Here is a 6,000-nt window from a genome sequence, read left to right as displayed (position 1 = left end):
GACAATTCATGATTTGTTGCAAGATACAAGTCCCCGTTTTCTCAACAATCACAGCATGCAACACCCTGTATATATTGTTTAGATTTACAGGTTTGTTTCGCTGAATTTTTAAAACACACACGTCTGATATATAAGTATATAAACAACAAATATGATACACATTCACATTAAAGGGTGGTTCAAACAAATAATGTAAAATCTTAGCCAAAGTTATTTCTAGTTCTTCAGAATCCTCAACAAGCCTTGATACCATATGTGACCATTGTAAACTCTCGCCCGTATGTCGGACATGTTTCATGATTTGCTCCATTTTTAACACACGCTCTACAATAACCCCTGTATTGTGGGTTGTGTAGAACTTTACATTGTTCACTTTATTTTCAATAATCTGATGCATAACATTTGTAAGGTCTCTCAAAAGAAAAAATGTATTTATTCGCTCAAACATCGTAGACACATAGTTACCCATAGCTCTAAATAAACAAAATGTCACTCGGTCTCTTGGGATTTATTGAGCCAGAAAAGCATCACATCCGCCACCACAGCTTCCCTGTATTTGTTGTCGTCCACCAGGGTGTGTCGGATTTCTTTGAGTTTCTCATGGATGAAGATGGCCTCCTTCAGTTCATGTAGGAAGGCTTCGGTTACCCCGTAAACTCTAGGGATAGACGGCGCAATACCCATAGACTCCAGGGCGATGACCAGCGCTGGTATAAAACGGCAGGACCACAGTCTTTTCACCAGCTCCTCAAAATGATTGAAAAAGTAGTATCTAGGAGGGTCGTAGAGGCAAGGATGACGACGCTGGCTGGGATGATTGATCTCACAGCCGATGCATTTTTCTCGTATATATTCGCCAATCACCACGTTTAAAAGTGTAGCTACAGAGGCCTTGATTGTATCCACAAAAATAGTACTGGCCACCCCATCAAACACATCCTCAGGCTGGGTAAATGTCGGGGGTGTCACGGGTCTTGCCAGGGGTGCGTAGAGTGTAGGGCTTCGTGGCATAGAGTCTTTAGTGTCGGGCCCCCATGACGTAGTGGCTTCCTCGTAGATGGTCTGGAGATCCATGGTGTATGCTGAAATGAAGAACTGGCTGCTTTTTTCTTTTTATTGTAGAACAAGGCCCTTGGGTATCTGGGGGGGCGGGGTTAAAGCATCCGCTTACTTAGTTTTCTTCTGACGCTGTATCTTCTTGAGGCTCTTTTGCATCGTAATCTTTACGATTCGTATATATTATGCACTTCTTTAAATGAACAAGGCTCTGACGCTGTTGGCTCTGTACAAAGAGAGCATCCAACGGTTGCAACATTTTCAATTCCAGTACATCCCAACTCTTAAAAGGAATAAGCAGACGCAGTCGGGTATCCCCAGTCAGGCCACCACCCCTAAGGTTGTGGTTTCGGATTGCCTCGGTGCCGATATAGAACTCCACGCTGCCGCACGGTCGGCCATTCTTTCTTTGTATTTTCACCCTGTGAAATATTTGTCCTGAGGAGTCAGGGGTACCTTCCCAACGGGTCTCGTGGCCCGTGAACACACTATACCCCTTGGTGATAAGGCTCAGTTCAGGACACACAACCTTGCGAAAAACCGACCAGTCTTCAACACCATATTCCAAGCCTACAGTCTGGTCTGTATATTCTTCTCCTTCATCTACCGTATAGAGGGTCACTCTACAGGCCAGGTAATCAAACTGATACCCCCACTGCTGGCCATTAGACATCAACACTTGATCTGTCAGAGCATTTGCTGGCGGTATTTGGGTTCTATACACATTTAAAAAACGTTTTTTTGGCGCATCATATATTGCTGGTTGATACTTTGCCCTTGCTCTATGGGCAACCCGAAGGCCTGTTTCAGTTGTTACCGTCATCACTGCTTTGGTACCGATCCCAAATTCCATGGTTATTCTTAAGATCTTGTGCACTCTTAAACAGGTATTGTTCAGCGGCTTTATAAGGGGCCTTAACCAACCCAAACCGTGAGAAACAGTAACAGGTTGACCTGACACATGGTCACTTACTCAACCCCACCAACCCCCCTGGGCATGCACCCTTCTACATGACATAGGGTCATAAATCATTACATAGGGTCATAAATCAGGCTTGGGTCATCAATCATTAACGGCCTGTCAAATGGACCCTTACTCACCCCATAGCCCCCACCTAACCAGGCTTGCCTGACCAGAAGACATGCACACGTCATCACTACATAGGGTTCACATAGAGTTCACATAGGTTCACATAGGGTCATCAATCAAAATTTTGACACGTGACATCTACTTTAATCTCTCTGCTAGCGCTGCGATGCAGTGCCTTAGACCATTTGCATGACTCTTCCTGATCCTGTGCTTTTCGTTTTGAAGGGGACCTGTGAAGTACAGTACATTTGGGAGCACTGCTACCTGAAATAATCTAACAGTCTTCATGGTATTCAAATGTCTTCTCTTCCTAATTATGTTCAAAGAGGTAAAGCAAGTGATCAGTTTGAAAACGACTTTTTGATGATAAAAATGCACAGATAAATTCAAAGCCCATTATTTCATGGTTCCCAGTCAAATAACAGATGTACTGTAAAGTACTGTAACAACCTTCTGTAAGGCTATATAAGGCTATGAGTCTAAGGTTAACTGAGTGTCAGTCATGTGTGCCAGTCCTCAATTTGTCCTAAATGCTGGTTTACAATTGTACTATACCAAGTATAAACCAGCCTTAAGACTTCAATCCGATGCCGTGCTGATCTAACATAGAGACAGCAGTGGAGCAAGTCATCTACTTTAGGCCTACCCAGTGAAATTAAAAACATCCCAATTGAGTTCTAGATGTTCACACAGGACAATGCATGCTGCCTTTTACTAGTGGTTTTGGTTGGCTCACATGTGGCTGAGGCGTCATCAGATACAGCTCTTCAGGTCAAGCACATCTGATCTACCTCTCTATTGAGTTCAAGTTCCCTGTTTCTTTGGCATATGTAATAAATACATTGGAAATCATACCCCCCCAGAGATGTTGCATTAAAAACAGTGAGATAGAATTGTTATACTTTGTACAAAATAAATATTTGTTATACTTTGTACAAAATAAATATTTGTTATACCTTGTATTAGAGTAATAATTTATATACCTTGTTTTAGGGTATTGTATGAAAAATGTGGTGTAAATGATAGAGAGACAGATAGATAGACTGACAGACAGACAGACAGACAGACAGACAGTGCTTTTCACTCAGCGTGTATTGAGAGAGGCAGAAGACCTATGGGTGCGAACACTGAGAACACTCAGCACATGGATGAATGAGTAAACCTACAACATGATACTACAAAAATCTCCTTTCACAACACAAATATCCCTGAATAGTTTATACAGCATCTGATATTCAGCAACATTATTGTAAACCAGTCATTTTTCCATTAGGATGAAGAACAACACATTTAGCTGGTAGGTAATTACCCACTGGGCACAGACGACAGTTCATCGTCTAGTTTGGATTTACATTTGGTTGATTTGTCAACTTACCTGAATTTAACATGAAATCAACAACACATTTCACCAGGTTGATAACTTTTTGCTAGTCCCATCAGTTTTCCATGTTTATTCAATGTCATCACATAGATTTTTGCTTGTTGAAATTACATGGAAACAACGTTGATTCAACCAGTTTTTGTTTGCCTAGTGGGTACTGACTGACCACCATATATATATATACAGTGGGGCAAAAAAGTATTTAGTCAGCCACCAATTGTGCAAGTTCTCCCACTTAAAAAGATGAGAGAGGCCTGTAATTTTCATCATAGGTACACTTCAACTATGAAAGACAAAATGAGAAAAAAACATTGTAGGATTTTTAATGAATTTATTTGCAAATTATGGTGGAAAATAAGTATTTGGTCACCTACAAACAAGCAAGATTTCTGGCTCTCACAGACCTGTAACTTCTTCTTTAAGAGGCTCCTCTGTCCTCCACTCGTTACCTGTATTAATGGCACCTATTTGAACTTGTTATCAGTATAAAAGACACCTGTCCACAACCTCAAACAGTCTCACTCCAAACTCCACTATGGCCAAGACCAAAGAGCTGTCAAAGGACACCAGAATCAAAATTGTAGACCTGCACCAGGCTGGGAAGACTGAATCTGCAATAGGTAAGCAGCTTGGTTTGAAGAAATCAACTGTGGGAGCAATTATTAGGAAATGGAAGACATACAAGACCACTGATAATCTCCCTTGATCTGGGGCTCCAAGCAAGATCTCACCCCGTGGGGTAAAAATGATCACAAGAACGGTGAGCAAAAATCCAAGAAACACACGGGGGGACCTAGTGAATGACCTGCAGAGAGCTGGGACCAAAGTAACAAAGCCTACCATCAGTAACACACTACACCGCCAGGGACTCAAATCCTGCAGTGCCTGATGTGTCCCCCTGCTTAAAATACAACTTTTTGGTAAAAGCTCAACTCGTCGTGTTTGGAGGACAAAGAATACTGAGTTGCATCCAAAGAATACCATACCTACTGTGAAGTATGGGGGTGGAAACATCATGCTTTGGGGCTGTTTTTCTGCAAAGGGACCAGTACGACTGATCCGTGTAAAGGATTTGCATGGAGGAATGGGCCAAAATACCAGCAACAGTGTGTGAAAACCTTGTGAAGACTTACAGAAAACGTTTGACCTCTGTTATATACCCTTTGTTGGCAATGACAAAGTATTGAGATAAACTTTTGTTATTGACCAAATACTTATTTTCCACCATAATAAATACTTATTTTCCACAATTTTTTCCCCCTCATTTTGTCTGTCATTTTGTCTGTCATAGTTGAAGTGTACCTATGATGAAAATTACAGGCCTCTCTCATCTTTTTAAGTGGGAGAACTTGGTCTCTCTCTCTCTCTCTCTCTTTCTCTCTCTCTCTTTATCTCTCTCTCTCTCTCTCTCTCTCTCTCTCTCTTTCTCTCTCTCTCTATTTCTCTCTCTCTCTCTTTCTCTCTCTCTCTCTCTCTGACCCTGATGTAGATAATAGGATTGTAAAACCCTGATGTAGATAATAGGGTTGTAAACCCTGATGTAGATAATATGATTATGCTTATTTATTTTATCTTGTGTCCTTTAACCATTTGTACATTGCTAAAACACTGTATATATATATATATATATATAATATGACATTTGTAATGTCTTTACTGTTTTGAAACTTCTGTATGTGTCATGTTTACTGTTAATTTTAGTTGTTTTTCACTTTATATATTCACTTTGTATGTTGTCTACCTCACTTGCTTTGGCAATGTTAACACGTTTCCCATGCCAATAAAGCCCTTGAATTGAATTGATAATATGATTGTAAACCTGATGTAGATAATAGGGTTGTAAACCCTGATGTAGATAATATGATTGTAAACCCTGATGTAGATTATAGGATTGTAAACCCCGATGTAGATAATATGATTGTAAACCCTGATGTAGATAATAGGATTGTAAACCCTGATGTAGATAATAGGGTTGTAAACCCTGATGTAGATCATATGATTGTAAACCCTGATGTAGATAATAGGATTGTAAACCCTGATGTAGATAATAGGATTGTAAACCCTGATGTAGATAATAGGGTTGTAAACCCTGATGTAGATCATATGATTGTAAACCCTGATGTAGATAATAGGATTGTAAACCCTGATGTAGATAATAGGATTGTAAACCCTGATGTAGATAATAGGATTGTAAACCCTGATGTAGATAATAGGGTTGTAAACCCTGATGTAGATAATAGGATTGTAAACCCTGATGTAGATAATAGGGTTGTAAACCCTGATGTAGATAATAGGGTTGTAAAACCTGATGTAGATAATAGGATTGTAAACCCTGGTGTTGGGAATAGGGTGCCATTTGGGACTCAGACAGTGTGTCCTAGTCCCACAGCCAGGAGGCCACGTAATGGGACTCAGACAGTGTGTCCTAGTCCCACAGGCAGGAGGCCACGTAATGGGACTCAGACAGTGTGTC

Source organism: Oncorhynchus kisutch, linkage group LG17, assembly GCF_002021735.2.
Source record: "Oncorhynchus kisutch isolate 150728-3 linkage group LG17, Okis_V2, whole genome shotgun sequence".
NCBI classification, from domain to species: domain Eukaryota; kingdom Metazoa; phylum Chordata; class Actinopteri; order Salmoniformes; family Salmonidae; genus Oncorhynchus; species Oncorhynchus kisutch.
Note: the sequence above shows the minus strand (reverse complement) of the source record.